The sequence below is a fragment of the Lipophrys pholis genome, assembly GCF_963383615.2.
Source record: "Lipophrys pholis genome assembly, chromosome: 7".
Classification (NCBI taxonomy): Eukaryota; Metazoa; Chordata; class Actinopteri; order Blenniiformes; family Blenniidae; genus Lipophrys; species Lipophrys pholis.
Window position 1 is genome coordinate 3,884,875 of NC_137638.1, and position 17,915 is coordinate 3,902,789.

General features: G+C 41.4%; 1 protein-coding gene across 3 annotated transcripts in view; it reads right to left on the reverse strand.

The window, feature by feature from the left end:
* Positions 1-17,915, reverse strand: part of nr6a1a (nuclear receptor subfamily 6, group A, member 1a) — a 140,448-nt gene that overhangs the window by 14,405 nt on the left and 108,128 nt on the right. The gene's annotated exons all lie outside the window — the stretch shown is intronic.

Here is a 17,915-nt window from a genome sequence, read left to right on the forward strand (position 1 = left end):
AAGATATGGATGAAAAGAAACTCTTGTATTCGAGGAATCTCGCGTTATTAAACCAAATAGCATCAGTAGCTTCTGCAGCTAAATCTGGAGCAGGTAGTCCACTGTTGTTGTTGTTGTTGTTGTTGTTGTTGTTGCAGGGTGATCAGGTCGAGAGGTGGGGCGATGACGTCATCGTTTTCAGCTACTGTCCATCCGTTCCCCACTCTGGAACCTGTTTTCACGCGACTAAAACGCCGCGGCGTGTGGACGATCAGCCAGAAATAATGCGGCGACATGAAACGGCGTTGTCGTGTGGAACATGTAGAAACCGTGTAGATCGGGGGAAGGGGGGCAGGGGGAGCTGGGGAATTTCCCGGAGGGGGGGGGGTCACAAGGAAAATTCCATCTATGGCCTTTGTTTACGTGACGACGTTCTTCAAGTGAAAACGTTCGTAGCGTGTCTGTTTATGCAACGGTGCCCGGAGCCGCTGAAAACACGACTTTTTGAACACGGCCCCCAAAGTGGAAATTTTGGAAAACGTTCCGACTCCAATCTTCTGGGAAAGTTGGGAAAACGCAACTTCACAACGCTCCGATTCTGCCCGACTCTGGAAAACGCAACTTTTGGCGGCCTCAGAGTATCCCGACTCCCAGTTGACGGTCACCACAATAACAATCCAACATGGTCGTCTGTCCAGAACAGCACCCACTACTGGCCCAGCATGAGAACTACATCTCTTTCCTTCCGAGGGCGGGGCCCTAAATTCTACTCAATTCGTCTTTATAGAAAACGTGCCGGATCTAGAAAATAGAAAAGTGATGAATCAAACATTTGCACTCAGGTTTGGCCTGATAATGTTGATTTAAATACTTTTAATGGATGCGAAGCAGCTGTTTCGCCTGCATCATGTGACGTAGCCACACACTATGTTAACGCCGGCCTGGTGAAGCGGCTCTCATCACTCAGCCTGTGAGCAAACCAGAGCCAACGCCAGGATGCAATTACTTAACTCCACGCTGAGACTTTGGTTTGTGTTAAGTTTTACTCGTAAAGCAGGATTACACCCGAGATCCAGTTTGGGATCAGGTTGGGATTGGAATTAAGCTTAAAACTAAGGTTAATGTTGGGATTAACCCCAATATGCTTTTCATGTCAATACCGACATGATTTGGTGGGCGTAGCTTTCATAACAATAAATCTTAAACAGTTTATGCTACTTAATGTATTCTAGTTCTCCAAAAACAGAGGAATGGAGCTTTACTACCATCTAGTAATCATAATTGCCCCACTCCCCCCCCAAAAAACTGTTCTACAGCCATTTAATGTAAATAACTCCAGGCAGCCTGAGAAGAGCCAGTCATAAGAGGATTAAAGTTGTTGTGGGGGGATTCATTCGAGGTGAAGTTGGAGGAGAAGGACTGGTTCAGAATCCAGGTTAGGGTGAGGGTTAAGATCAAGGTTGCTTGTTTTCCCCTCATGTTTGACAGCCTGCATGTCAGGTTGGAGGTTAACGCAGTTCATTTGGACTGAGAATATCTAATCCCAAAGCCTCTTCTCTGGGTGGACTTTGCATGTGTTTGAGCTTCGCTGGTGACTGTAAATGTCCTGAAGGTTTAAATGTGAGTGTTTGGTTCTGTCTGTCCTGTGATTAGTGGTCTCCAGTGATGGATGACATGAGGTGGATGGACGGATGATTAAAGTAATGATGGATGGATGGAAGAATGGATGGTTGGATGGATGGATGGATGACATGAGGTGGATGGATGGATGGATGATTAAAGTAATGACTGGATGGAAGAATGGATGGTTGGATGGATAGATGATGGAAGAATGGGTGGATGGATGATTAAAGTGGTCATGATGGTTGGATGGATAAAAAGATCAGGTTTAAAATAATCTGGTTACAAATTGAATCATTTCCCTCATCAACACCCTTTAAACCCCCCCCCCCCCCCCCCCAAGCACCTGTAGCTTCCTCTAGAAACCACACACACACACACACACACACACACACACACACACACACACACACACACACACACACACACACACACACACACACACACACACACACACACACACACACACGACTAAGAGGTGGCTGTAATGCGGAACACATGTGGGGGCATATTTCAGGGGGAACGGGCTCATACAGAGGAAGTCTTACAGAACAGGATGTACTCCACTAAGTACATTAAAAAAAAGTACACACCCCAAAAAGAAATGTACAGAATATGAACCGGCTGATCCAGTTTCATCCACGACGTAAAACAATCGTATAAAAAGCTTGAAGAAGAAATGAGTCCTGAGGATGAGGAGCGGGCTTCATTAAGCTTCTCATGTCGCCACAGATATTTAAAAAAAAAAAAAAAAAAAAAGAAGCACCTTCCAACATGAGAAGTGGGCGTTTTTATCTAAAGTTCACCAAAACCTAAATCTGGTGAACTACGTTTTTCATGCACTGTGAGCTCAGTCACTTCTTTTTTTTTTTTTTTTTTTTTTTTTACACCTGTCGCCTCCACTTCTCCACCTTGAACCTGGTCCTGGGTGTTTATCAGAGCACACTGCCGACGCTCCTGGTCTACAACACTCAGCATCAAGGGACGGAACGAAGAGCAGCTTTTTCCAAAAAAGACAACCACTTTGCACTTTTCTTCTCTCAGGGGTTTTCAAAGTGTGGGAGGATGACTGCGTTAAAGCACATTGTTGGAGGGGGTGCGCCCAATGTAAAGCTACTTTTACTAATCATGAAGGTGCTCTCAATACTCTAAAGACCACGATCTGAGAAAGCTGTGGAAATCTTCTCTTAATCCCACATCTACCTCCAGGCCACACAGTCAAACTCACCCAGGAATTAAGTTGGAGGGAATATTCTCAGCTGGTCATACTGTTAATCTTCATCAGGCTCCACACACACAGAGACACACACACACACTAATCAGGCACAACAGAAAGTATACCTTATACTTGAACTGGGTTGGACCCCCATTTCGCCTTCTGAGAAGTCGTCCAACTCAGTGTTGGAACCGTTCCTATGAGAGATCGTCCCAAATGGACTGCTGGACTGAGATCTGGTCGATGAGGAAGCTGTTACGTCCAGAGAACTTGTTTTGTTCAAGAGGTTTGAGATCATAGGCTCATCCTGCAGTCCAGCGTGTTCATAAACAGAAGGATCTGTTCAGCTGTCATACTTGTACTCTGGGGTTCAACCTCGGCAAGCAAAAGGCAAGAAAACTCGTTTTGAAAGAGACCGCACGTAATGAATGTGTCTCCGTGTATGCAGATGATGGTGCACTGAATATATACTTTCTTTTTGTTAATCATTGATCTACTCGCAAGTGCAGAAGTATTTACAGAGACTGTGGTGCTCATGTGCAGCAAGTCAGCGTTTCACAAGAGTTGTGTCTTCATAAAATTCAGTTTAGTTTTAATTTGTTTTTTTATGCATGTTTGCTAGTTTTGTTTATTTGTTTTACATAGTTGCGTTTGTATTAGTTAAAAACTTTCTTTAATATGGATTATTACTATCACTATTGCTACTAACATTTAAAAAAGATACGAAAAAGCATCTATCTGATTGATATCTGGTCTGAAGACAAAATCTCCTTTGCTTATGGCTAACTATTAGCCGCTAGCCGGCTAAAGTGGCGGGATTTATTTTCACTTTTATTGCGTGACGTTGTGGAGTCGGTATGACCCGTAATGTGAAAGCAAACCAAATGAAGGTGTGAACATTCGAACCAAGTCCTCCGGACGATGCTGGTGTGAATGCACCCGTAGTTACTTTTGTAAAGACTCTATTACAATTTCAGTTAGTCGTCATTTTTTAAAATAGTTTTTTTATTTCAGTAAAGAAAATGTTTTTTTTCATTTCTAGTTTTCGTTATTTCGTCAATGAACATAATGTCGCTTCCTTGTTTACGCAAACATGGAGCGGACTGTTATGAAAACACTCGCTTTCAAAATTTCGTTCCGTTTTCAGGGAATCCAAACGTTGTTGTGAAAACAAACGGCCAAAAGAAAGGAAAGCTTGAGAACCTGGTGTGAACGGGACTGTAGTTATGATAAAGACCTTCCATACAAGGCAACCCTGCTTAAGTGTTCCAGTTTTGGAATTGCAAACTCATTTTTCTGGTCTTTGTTGTTGGAACAAGCGAAGTTTGTCACCAATTTCCACAGGGTTCAATGTGTTAAAACAATAATGGTATTTTGGCCCAGAAATTGCCCCCCCCCCCCCTTTTTTTTTTTAACTGTTCTCTGAAAATCCTGGTGAGAAATCCCTGTTGGATGGAGAACTCCAGCAGGTTGCCTCTACGCTCGTATTCATTGGGTTTCTGCCGTGTGATCAGATAAACAGATATCTGCAGGCAGGTGTGGTTGAGGTGGCGACCTGTGAGCGTACATACTGATTACAACCCCCCTACCCCCACCCCCGCTGACGGAGAGCAGATGGGTCGGACTCCATGGATACCGAGAAAAGCTGCAGCTATCAGCGAGCAGCAGCTGATCAGTATCAGGGGATCGAACATTTCAGGACCAGACACAGATTAGAGCGGCACAACTTGTTGCTAATGCAAACGAGGAATTGTCTCGCCTGCAAAGCGTTTTCTTCTTCACAGGAAGAGCAGTTTTGAAGCATTTTATATTTCAGTGATTCTGTGGCGGTTGAAGCGAATTGCAGAGCCGATATTGAATCTGTCAAGTGGCGGCGGAAACAAATGGGAGGCAGGAAACGCTTCTAAAAGCACCCAGCAGCTTCTTTACTGTACAAATTACTTTCAAGGCTTCATGCGTTTTTGTCAAACGTTCTTTCAAATCCAATACATTTATGACCCGAGTACTTGGATGGATTATTTTCACATATATAAAAGTTAATCACCCATAAACCCCCTCGTAGTTGGTTGTATTTGTCATCGAGTGTGAGGGATCCCAGTTCGAATCAGAGTTGCGGAAGGATAGAAAATGGGCCACGGCTAAGCCACCATTTCACAATAAAAGTTTCAAGTGAGAATCAAGAGTTTTTGCGTTTCTGTTTCAGAGAAGGCTCATATTTACACGGCAATGTTTTGAAAACGATTCAAACGGAAACGACAGAAGCACTGAAAGCGATGTCGTTCGCATGCCAGGCCACTAGTGGGTGCTGTTGGTCGTTTTGAAACCACACTCACATTCGTGAAAGAATAAGACGGTACAAACATAAACAATGGGAGTACACAAACATTCGGGTCATGACGAAGAAAACATTGATTGTTCATCTACTGAGCATGTATAGAAATACTATTTAAAATCAGGTAAAACGTTACTTTTATGAAACGCTGCTACTGCACATGTACACAACACTTCTTCTGCACATGCAAGAATAGCTAGACGATAACAACAATGTGGCCTGGCATGCTAACCTTCAGCATTTCGGCCGTTTCCACGGAAACAGACATCGTTTTAAAAACGTTGCCGTGTAAACGAGAAACTTTTCTAAAACAAACAAAAAAAAAAAAAAATGCAAAAACGATGCGTTTCGACTTGAAACATCGTCGCGTAAACAGGATCCGCGTCCGCTCGAGGTACGAAAAACGTAAAAGTATGAATATCCGTGGTTATTGTCAATCTACTCACGCGCTCTCTACTATGGCTGTGGTGAGCATTTTGCAGTCGCAGCGTTTCAGAAAGTTGCATCATCCGTGGCTTTGAGTACCGTTTTCACGAGAGGACGTCGTCGTGGAAACGCGGCCTCTGGAGCAGGTTGCTATCGCGACCTCACGCAAAAATATGAAAATGACATCGATCTAAACGTAGTATTAAGATTCGGGGAGTTCTTGCCATTGTTGTGGAAATAGAGACACGTACGAGAAGACGTAACAGTAAAAATATTGGATTTGATGATGGTTCGCCTCTTTAAACGAAAGCTTTTACGTTGGGTCATTTCCAGGTTTATTCTCCAGGTGAACAACTCACCGTCCCACTTTGATCAACTTCATCATGAAAAAAAAAATAATAATTTTTTTTTGTTATTTACAATAATCTTTTTTCTCGTTATTCCGTCATGTAGGAGCTGAAAAGATGAACCGAGTGAATTATTTTGGAATGTAAGCAGGAGAGAGGCTTAAGTTCCTCCACACACAACATGTTTGGGAGTAATCGCTGTACTTCCCTCGTGAACCTGCACTCAGAGCGTTGGACGCCGCCGCTCGGCGGACGCTGCCCTGCAGGTTAACGCCGCCCGCTGAGCCTGGAGATTAACCTGGCCATCTGATTAATGTAAGACTCTTGACTAATACAACAAACTGCACTACACACAGACGGCGTGACCCTTACCCTCCTATGGGATTCTGCGGTGGGAGAGCCAATAATGGAGGCGGACAAACAGGTTTCCAGAGAGACGCTCGACGCCGCGGCAGCTTTACCCCCAAACCGTTCAAGCTGAGGCTCTTCTCACACTCCGGCACCGAGAAACTATTGCCCTTCTTTATATTCATGCAGACTGAGGATGGATTATCGTTGTGTTCACATTTAATTGGGGGTAAAAAAAAAAACAACCCTGTACTTTGATTGGTCTGTTAGAGCAGATTATCTGTGGAAGTGTGAACAACACAGCGAGACGGAGACTCAAGAGGAAATTTATCATCTCTTTTCCAGACAAACTCGAATTCGGGTTTGAAGTGTTCAAGTAGCACAGACTGTTTCCGAAGCTCCCGGTCGCCGATGTTCAGAGTCTGTCTATAGCGAGTCGTCTTTATGAGGGTCTTTGGGTGCAATAAATGAAGTAGCACAGCTGAATAGACTTCATGAGAAAGATTCTACTCAGCTTCTCCAAAACAAATCGTTACATCTCACAACGTAGACTTGGTTAGTTTATACGAGTGTCTTATCCTGTCACAACCAGGCTTCAATTCCTGGCCAATAAACCCTCAAGGTCAAAACCTAAAGGAGTCATATTGTCCAGTTTTTCAACACTTTCACATGGTGAAGGCTTTTCCTTGATTTTCCCCCATTTGAAAAAAAAACCAATGTCATCTCCCCCTTATTCCTTCATTTTTAGTGTATTTGGGGAGTCACAGCGCCCCCAAAGGCCTGGCGTGTGTACTACATGCCCTGAGGCATCGCGTTTGGTTGTGTTGACAGTGACGTGTGGACAGATTTCTTTTTGCGAACGCCAGGGAGAACGAAGATTGTTTTGGCTCGTGTGGACGGTGCCACAATCTGATCTCAAGTGGTTAGCCTGAAACGCACGATACGGACGGCGTGAAGAGTCTCGCCACTTGTGATCACATCACCCGAGATGTCTGCGCAAATGAAGGTGAAACACCGTGCATTGCAAACGTCACCACTGGTGAGTGAATGGGGGAACATGAATGAAAGTGAAAGCACGTTTACATTTTGGTCATGTATGCACCTACGGTGTATAACATTGAGTGAAAATAATAAAAAAATCTATTTTATCTATTTATTTACCAGCTAACATTTGTGGTGCTGGAGTCTCATCTTTTCACCAAACCTCACGCGCCGTTTGTGTTCTAGTGGGAATGAAATACTAGTTAATGATCCACAAACATTTGTTTTATGGTTTTACACACATTCATCGCAGCGTCTGAATTATTGAAGCTCAAACCGTTCTTAATGTGTGAAAAAAACACAATTCAATGAACGAGACTGGTGAATCTAGTGTGTGTGTGTGTGTGTGTGTGTGTTGCTGTTTACCTCGTGGGAGCTGGCTTGTAAAAGAAACCTGATATTGTGACTGTTGTAAATGTTTGACCCAGTCACCTCTCTGATTAGGAGGCACAATGTTGTGACAATAAACAGGCCACGGGAACATAATCTTTAATATTCAAATGAGCGGGATTAGGCGTGTGTGTGTGCATGTGTGTGTGTTTGTGTAATTTAAAGGGGCAGCTCATCAGAGGCCTGAGAGCTATAAGCCTCCCATAGAGAGCAGGCGAAGGGGGGGGGGGGGCTTCATAGCGGGCTGCAGGGTTCATGTACTGGAGGTAATTAGAAGGAGGTGGGGGGGGGGTGTAGAGCAGGAGGGGGGGTGGGCATATGGCATAAAGCCTCTCCCAGATAATGAATGGTGAATAGAGGACTTCTAAAGCCCAGAGACAGATTACCATTTAAATGGTGGAGGTTTAAGTTTGGTGGCTGCATGCGGGCTGCGGGGCCGCCACACTGTACACAGACAATGGGGCGTCACACGGTGAGCCCGTCCCCGGATTAGAATTTAACTATTTTACTGATTAACTCTATACGGCGCAGAGGTTAAGTCGACTCGGGAGAGGAAGTCAAGAAGAAGCCGCCGCCGACTCGCTTTAGAAATCCACTGATTTCTCAGTGTGACGTCAGATTAACGCCGCGCCGTGTTTGTACTCGTACACCTGCAGATTAAGATTCTCACTCTGCGCTTGTTTTATACACTAGTCCCTTTCCGCCACTGCACGCTCATTTAAACCCCCAAATTTAGTATTTTAAGTATAATTCATAATCAGTGATTAGCAACTGTATTTTTTTATATATATATATATTTAACGTCGATTTCAATCCAAGCGCATTAAAAATATTACAAAATTTTAACCTGACAAGTGTTTGAATGGGGAAACGTGGCCTCAGATTGTTAACATAGAAATATGCAATTTTCACATTTTGTTTTACATTAATCATCTTTCTCAAATAAAAACTACTCAATAAGCAGTAAATGTTATTGTATCGTTGGTTAACTATGATCCTGTTTAATCTGAAGACGTGCTCAAAAATATATCTACTAATTCAGAGAATGAACGTAAGCAATGTTTTTTAGTCAATCAGAAAGAACTGACAGAACTGTTGATATAGTCTTTTTAAAAAAAAAACTTTATTCTGCTGTTGCTTTTGACGATTGCAAACTCTTATTCGAAGTAATTCCACTCCGTTAGCTGGACTTTCCAAGATAATGTAACGATGTTCTCAGTTCAAAAGTGCTGAAAGGACCTAAAAGAACAAACATTTCTTCATCGTTTTACGTGTAAACTTTAACAAGTTAAATCCTTTAAAGAAACACGTTCAAAAATAAACTCCAGTTCAGTAAACTACCCCTCGTGTTATTGTCTCAATCACTCATAAAGCTTCATAAGGCTTTGATTTGACTTTTTTTTTTTTAAATTAGTTTTATATTTTTTCTATGCCCTCTAAACTCACATTTGAGATCAAATAAAGCACAACAAATATGAGAATTTTAATTTTAGACGGGGATTGCTAATCCATTTAAAATTTTTAAGATATTTTATAACCTTCAGACTTTAAAAATGGATCATTACTGTTTCAATTAAGGTATTTAATCTAAACCTTAACACATATTTGGCTATAATAATCTTTCATACTACTTGGTAATTTGCCAGAAATTATTAGTTTTATCCATGAATAGCTCCTGGTGTGACAACAGAACATTTTTTTGGTGTTTTTGAATTGTTTTGGTCATTTCGTCAACCCTATTTTTGTAATTCTGTGGCCAATTATTGTAATATTAAAGAAAACTGTCATGTTTGGATCATGATCACAGTTGTTGCATCAGTGAGGCTCTAACTTAAAACTAGATGGATGTGGTGGTTTACTACGGATTAATGTACGCTCACAATCAAAGGAATCGTACTTCAAATGAAGCCAAACAACACACCTATGAAACTCCAAAACAAAGTTTTTGCAGCTCTTCTGCATCTTCCTCCTGTTTTACAGTAAAGCGATCACCCTGCCAAACACGTCCCCCCCCCCCCCCCCTTTCAGCCTGCCATTTGTCAGCCCATTCTGGAGGACGCATTCAAACCATATATTTCTCTGGCCACCGCATGTGAAAGTCGACTTCCTTCAGCACACAATGGGCGTTTCGCCGCCTTCAGTCAGGCTGATTTGAGAAATCCGTCACCCTGGTCTTTCAAGTGCATGGCCACCATATAACCGGCCGGCTCGCACCTCCACACACACTTGATCTCAGCGCGTCGCGTCCTATGACTCCTCCCCGTCCCGCCTGGAGATGACAGTTAAATATTCACCACATTTACAGGTCGGCCTTTCGGCTTTTGTGACGCTCCCGCCTGCTCCGCGTTTGACCCACGGCTCTTCCCACGCCGCCGCGACCCGGCAGAGATATCACAACCCCAAATCTGTTTTTACGACGAGATTGGAAGGAGGGCGGTGGATAATTGCCCCGAGGGGATCAATTCGGTCGGCGAAGTAAGGAAATAAAATAAACTATTAAAATATGGTCTGAATGTGTATTTTTCTGAGGTCAAACAAGCCGCCATCAAACGTTCAACTGAAAACATAAAACCTTTTTTTTAACAAGTTAATGCAATTTTAAATGTTTCATAAAAGACTGATAATCTGTAAATGAAACAAATGCAAAGAATAAAGTTCAAATAAATACATGCGAACATGGTAGAGGGTTCGATTCTTTTTTTTAATGTTATTAATGTTAAACGATGTGGTAAAGACAACTGACCAAAATTACACTTTTTATCCATTTTATCACTATTTCAGCGATCGATCTGCCTAAATCCACATACAGATACATACAAATGTTCCCTTTGTTGGATAAATATAGTACATCTTCAACTAAAATAGTTAAAAATAATGTCTGAATCGGGTAAAAATTATCAATGGATTTCTAAAAAGATCCCAATTCTGTTTTAAAATAAGAAATACAAACACCACCTTATAAAATCCCGATTTAAAACACAGGCAACATCCATCTGAATGTTTAGAACAACTAATTAATGATGTTATTTGTGTCTCTCATCAATGTTTAAGCCTGATGTAAAGATTTAACGGTGACACAGACTGACATTCACACATTCAGGAAGCTGGATTGAATAAATCTTGACGTCTCAATTATTATCAATCTATTAACCTTTGACACCAGATAGTAACACACATTTACATCTGTACCTAAATTCACAGCAGTGGTGTCCAACATGATAAGAACTGTGGGCCAGAACCGGTCCACAAGAGGCTAAGTCCGGGTAAGCTTATAAAAACACCCATAATGCAACAGCTGTAGGAGAAGTTTTTTTTAACATTTCACACCAGAAGAATTCATCACAATTGGCTTCATGTTGAGATTGTTGTCATTTTAAGTACTAATTGTTTGTTGTGGTGCAGAGTACACGCGGTCAAAATGTCTTATTTTATTTCCCAAACCAAAGAAAAACGTAAAAAATTTAGATTTAAAGGTCATTATGGCACTATTTTACCACTCGACATGAAATTGGGCTGCATGTGAAACCTGAACTAAAATGTGTCCAATGCCTCTGACTTAGTCATCGATCCACCTTAAATATTTGTGGGTTGTTATGTCGATCTTTAAACTCGTTCTTGGAAGTAATTGTTGGTAGTTTTCATGCCGATACACCCCGCTGTTGATAACACAGCTATAATCATCCAAAACAAACATTTCAAACGGGAAGAACAGAGCCGGATGAGGGATGGATGGATGAATTATATTTGTAGATTATGTTAATCCACCATGAGTTCATCAGGCTTAACGGAGTAATATTTCCAATGTCTCCTTGATGTATGTTTGAATTGTTATTTTAAGGGAATATACAATACTAAAACAAATAATTAAGGTTTGTAAATCCTTCATATGAAAATCATTGGAATATTTCTACTGACCTTTTACAGCTTTGTGACTTTTTGAAGTCAGTGAAAATGTTATTTTCATGCCTTTAAGGTATAATAAAGTCTGTTTTTAAGTGTAAATCATAGCTGTAGTTGATTGTAAAGTATAACATAATTCACAGTGCAGTTAATTAAATATTAAGCAGTTTTTAATAAAGTTAATCAATCATGAATTTAATGATTGTTACTAAGTTAGTTTGCAAGAAATGTGAAAACATTCATGTGCAGTAAAACCTGTTGAAAAATGTGAACCATCTCTTCACGGAAATGTGTTGTAAGAAACTATTCACTAAAGCGTTCTATAAAAGAAGTTATTCTAACTGTATTGCCATGGCTCACACAATATTCCAACTCTTATCTTATCAGAGTCTTATTTGCGAGATAAACCAGCCCCGTCCTCAATCTAATGTATGTTTAAAAAGCCTCCGTCACTAATTAAACTAATTTAATTTGCAGATGATTCAATCAGGACCCCCCCCCCCCCCCACCACCACATATTTCCAGGTTAAAAATGTCAATCTGGTCCATGGGCTGTTAGGAAAAGGTGGAGAAACAACTTTACATAAATTGTCTGTTGCTTTTGTGTTGCTCAGAAAAAAGTTGAACTGGTAATCCTCGATGATTTTAAATCTCACGAGTGCAGACATTTCCCCAAGAAACTTCATTACAAACCCCAAAGACGAGGAAGATCGAGCAAAATAAATAAATAAAAAATGCTACAAGCTGCACTATGGGACTTGTGTGATTTAGTTTTGGTTAGTCGGGAAATGATCCTCTTTCTGATTTGGTTTAAAACCTACAACATAAACCCTCCTCAGTATTTATGTTTGCAGTATTTAAACTGTATACATGTTGCTATTATGGTATTGTGTGTGTTTTTAATCTGTTTATTTGCATATATGTTTGTGATATTGTATTCAATACGTATGAATTGGTATATCTGTTGTTGATATTTTGCAGTCTTTAATCTGTATACATATTGTTATATATGACGGTGTTGTTATATTGTACCTAACCTGTACATATCAGCACGTATATCGGTGTTATTTTGCACCATTTAATATGTATATGTCGCTATGTTGGAGGTATTTTGCTATGTTCTAGCAGTATATATTGTTATACATGTCAGAGTTGTTTTATAGTACCTAATATGTATATATTGGGATATATAGGTAATATTTAACCTGTATACATTGCAACTATACAGTAACACTCACATTTATACCAATTCTTATTTTGTATTTAATTGGCATATACTGCTAAATACATTAGTTTTATTGTATATGATTAGCATACATTAGTAATGTCATAATACACGATATATTGATATATATGTAGTTGTTATTGCATAGAACCTAATCTGCATATATATGTTGCTGTATATGTTGGGAACATGTATTGTTTTATTTGTTTAAATACGGCTAAATAACTCCAAATAATCTTGAAATATTGCTATATAAATTAGTTATTGTATAGTTTGCATTTCATATATATTATTAAAGTATATACTGTATGCTGCCGTCATTGAATGTAGTTAATATGTATATATTGGTAAAGAAATTGCTTTAATGTGCATGTACTGTTACATAATCTTTGTGTAAATTTTGGTAAAAGACTAAACTAATATATGTAATTAACTGAAAACTCACGTAAGAAAACTCCATGAGGAAGTGAGGATCCATCAAAAACCCTTCCAGCCGCATTCTGGGACATGTTAGGACTCTCCTATTTAACATAAACCTTCCTCAGCAAACTGATGAGGAGCGCTCATTGTTTAATCCCTGAGAATAAATCTCATATCCTCCAAATGTGCTCATTTCAAGCATCAAAGCCAGAGGAAGATAGATGGATCTCTGCAAATGTTCCCACATTTAGGGACGAATTTCACACGGGAGTGAGACAATATTTCCCTTTCAGGGTGAGTCTTTGTTGAATCTGGAGATACTCGGGTTGCGAATCTATCACAAGGTCATAAAAGGAGACGATAAATTCCCCCGAGGTGACGATAAAGAGTCATAAAAGCCCTGCTTCATCTTGAACTCCACCCTCTCTTTCTCCCTCTGGCTTGGGTGCAGGAACCCCCGATGACACACACACACACACACACACACACACACACACACGGTCACCCCCGCCCCACCCCGAAGGCTCATTAAAGGCTGCATTGTTTCCCAGGGGTCAGCCCAGGTTTCATTCCAAACTTTAACGCAAACCAGGAGATGCGAGCGAAGCGTTTAAAGAAAAGACAAACGGCTTGTTGAGAGCAGCGGAGGAAACAAGAGCGCCGACTGTAAACACCCACAGAAATGAAGCTTGGGGAAAAAAAAAAAAAAAAAAAAAGTGCTTCCTGACTGAATTGAATGTGCAATTTTATTTGTTGTTTTTTTTTTTTTTTGTCCCAAGCATGACTTCATGGTGAAAGGTGTGCAGGTTTTCCCGTGTATCTGAAGCCTCGTTCCGTTAAAAACACAAAAGCTTCATAGTGTTTTTAGTTTCCCTTTCCACAACAATGGTGCAACTGAAAACACAACTTTTTTTCTAACAACAAAAGACAACAACAACCTCTGCTACTGAGCATGCGCACCACGGTTGTTGTGCACATGCTCAGTGCACGGCCAATAAGAACAATGTTTGCCTCCAGAGTGTCATGACTCGGAGTGCACGTTCTCCTGGGAGTTTTGTAGTTATGGGCCTTTTTCAAAATGACGTTTCAAGCTAAAACGCATCAATTATGTGTTTTTGTTTAAGATGTCCGTTTTCACGTAAATGGCAGAAACGCTGAAAATGATGTAGTTAACACGCCAGGCCACTAGTTGATGCTGTTTGTTTTTGTGATGAAACCACATACACATGCGTACAGAGAACAACACGTTATAAACATTAAACGGGAGAACGCGAACATTCATATTGACCGACAAGGTGAATTGTTATCACTTTTTTTTTGAAGTTCCAGCTTGGGAGCCGTTCTCAAAAAGTTGTATTTTCAGAGGCGCTGAGCACCGTCATCGTGTAAACAGACCCGAAAACACAACGAACGTTTCGCCTCTTCACTTAAAGACGTGTACACGGACCCATATTGTTCAGAGTCACTGTAAAAACAATCCGACTGGGTCGTCTGTCCACTACAACGTCCGTGTTCTCCCACAGTTAATGTTTGTCGCGCATCGCTCTGTGAGTGCATGTGGGTGCCGTTTCATTACAAAAACAACCCACCGCACCCACTACTGGCACAACATGAGACCTTACGTCGTTTTCAAAACGTTGCCCAAGATTTCCCGCTGTAAACGGAACCTGAGAGGTTCCCCCTGAACGCATCCCGCTGGGAACAGAGATGTATCGCGGCCAAATCTGCCCATTGTCGGCCGGCGGCGCACAAAGGCCGGCGTGTAGTGTAAAGCTTTCCTTTTGAGTGGCTGACGGAGCAGGGCCTGCCACTGAAGGCCTTTTCTCTCTCTCTGGTTTTGTCTCAGGCTTTCCATCACAATCGTGGCCAGCTGAGACCGGCAGCGGGGGTTGCAGGAGTCTGCTGTACTTTTCCGCTGCCGCCGCCTCCTCCTCCTCCTCCCTCCTTCACTCCCCCCCCCCCCCCCCCCCCCCCTCCCTCTTCCCCCTCCCTCCTTCCTCCTCTCTGTAACTTATCTCTTCTACCTGGGAGAGAAAGAAAGAAAAACAGAGGCCCTGCCGGCCACCCTTCTCACGTGCACACACCCCGACCAGGACTATGTAGATGGACGCACATCAGCGCATTCGCGGAGGTTTAAAGGCATGTGAGGAGCCCGCGGGACCGAGGTCCCACATTCCTGGCAGGCCTCACTGTCATGCTAATGTTTGAAGTAACGTGCATGCAGTTGCAGATTGGGCTCATCCACGGGACAATGGCGACCTGTTGACATCGCCGTCCCTATAATATACACCCGGGCTCAGGAGGCCGAATCATTAAAGATAGGCCCACACGCTAAACTTATGCTAATGCTAGCCACATGGATGCTACTTTGTTGAGTAATGTGGGAAAGTGGCTCGAGCGGCGGAGTCTGCCTCACTGTCTCGGCGCCGTTTGCATGAGAAAGGATCATTCAGATGTTTTCTTTGACTGGATGCAAATTTCACATTACTATTTATTTTCTGCATGCGGAGGATTCTGGAGTTTGGAAGAACTTCCAGTCGGCACACTGCGAGAAAAAACTAAAAAAGGTCACCTAATTAAGTCACATGAAGTGTTTCTTTGTTGTTCCGACGTAATTACTTGGAGTTTTTCTCACATTTTTCTACCTTTCAAGTCGTCAACACTTAAATATTTCACCACACGGCAGTACTGAAATGTTATGGTTTGCCTTCTGACTGGCCGAGTTCCATTTCGCAATAAAAACACATTTTGGTTGAGGATTCAAATAAACACTTTGTTTACAATCTAAATATTAAAAGTCACTTTTAAGCCAATTAGCTGACTCAGTTTGTTTATTCTGAGTAATTTGGGGGATTAGATGGATTACTTTTTCTTTACTTGAAGAAAAAACCTCCAATTACACAAAATGATCTTAACCTTAAAATCACAGTCTTTCCAATTAAACTGAATATATAATTAAAAAACGTTTACATCTCATTAAGATTCTATCGTAGTAGACTGAATGATTACAAGAAAATATAAATACTTTTTTATTTAGTTTTATTTATTAAAATTAGATATTGCTTTTAAAATGTTTGTATCTTATAAATATTTTACATGAAACAAACAACTAAATAAATGAATAAAGACAAATATGTATAAAATACTAATTGCTTAAAGGCAACTAATAAATTATATAAATATTCTAAAATCAACATATTCATTTCATTTTTAGAATGAAAATTTAATTATATAATCAAATCAAATCCGAAAGTTTTAAAAGCAACAACCTTCAGAACACTGATGTTTCCCCGGAGGCGGTTAAATATGTTTTATAACCAAAACCTGGTTTATTTACCTCATTTAGTCCATAAACGATCACATGGATTCAGACTGCTGGAACGTAACGAACTCAACATTTAAAAGGAGCTGGGCTTGATCACCAAATTTGTGATACAAGGTTTTATTAGTTGTTGCAGAAGTGAGGCATGTTAAACATCAGTGCTTAAGCCTTTCGCCTTAAGAGACAGCGGGAACTTGTTTAGATCCTGAGACCCCCTCACCAACATTTTAATGTCAGGGCTAAACAGGCAGCACACTCTGATATGAACCAGGTGGTGGCTTTTACAGCCCCTGCTTTGTGATACACACACACATATAAAAGCATGGTTAATGAATGTTGAGTCTCCTCTGTATTAAAAGGGAGAGGGAGGGGGGGGAGTGTGTGTGAGGAGTGTGGAGGGGGGTGCTTCCCACAGCCAGCAGGAAAAACTCCCACTGATATAAAACACACGTGTGAGGGACAGAAAATACAGTAAAACATGCATCGTTATGAGCGTGGTGCTTGTTTTGCTCAGCTGGTCGTCCCCGCTGTGCACTAAAAGCACAGTGTGTTTGTGGAGGGAGGAGGGGGGGGGTTGGCGGGGGGCAGCTGCAGGAACACACCCTTGAAAGACAAAGATCTGCAACATGACGGACCTGACGGTTCAGTTTGACGTGTGCGAGGCGGACGCCTCGGAGTGAAACCGAGGGTTTTCTGGGGACGACTGCGGCGTGCACGGTTGGCAGGAGCGGCCAGCTTCTCGTCATTGGCTATTTATAGGCCGGCATTACAGAGTCACAGGAGTCCCTGACCTCCCCCACTGCTACTATTGATCTCCACACAGCCTCTGTCCCCTGCAGCCCACATAAACAACCCCTCAATAAACACACACATTCTTTTCTTTCTTTTTTTTTTACCTTTTTCTTAATGTGACACGCAGTTTTTTTTTTGGTTTTTTTGTCTCATTACATCCCCACACGTTGCACAACTCCACATGGTGTAGAAGCGGTGTGGAGTTAACCCTCCCTCAGCTGGAGCACAAACCAACAAGGCTGCTGGGTGGGGGGATTAACATGAAGAGAGGGAAGGGGGGGATGGGACGAATACAGTAACATGGTTCCTCCACATGCTTGACTAAAGTCCTCAAAAGAAAATATCAAGTGAAGGACAAAGACAATCTCTCATTGACTCCAAACTGACCCCAAAGGGTGATTTCCTTTCCTTTTCTTCTTTTTTTTTTTTTTTAATTACAAGTTGGTGCAAAAATCACAAATAATGGTGATAATCTGCCCTTGCTTTGCCATGTGGGGTGAATCTTAAGAGTGAAAAGGGATCACATTCCAAATTCCTGCAATACAAGGGGGAGCGGG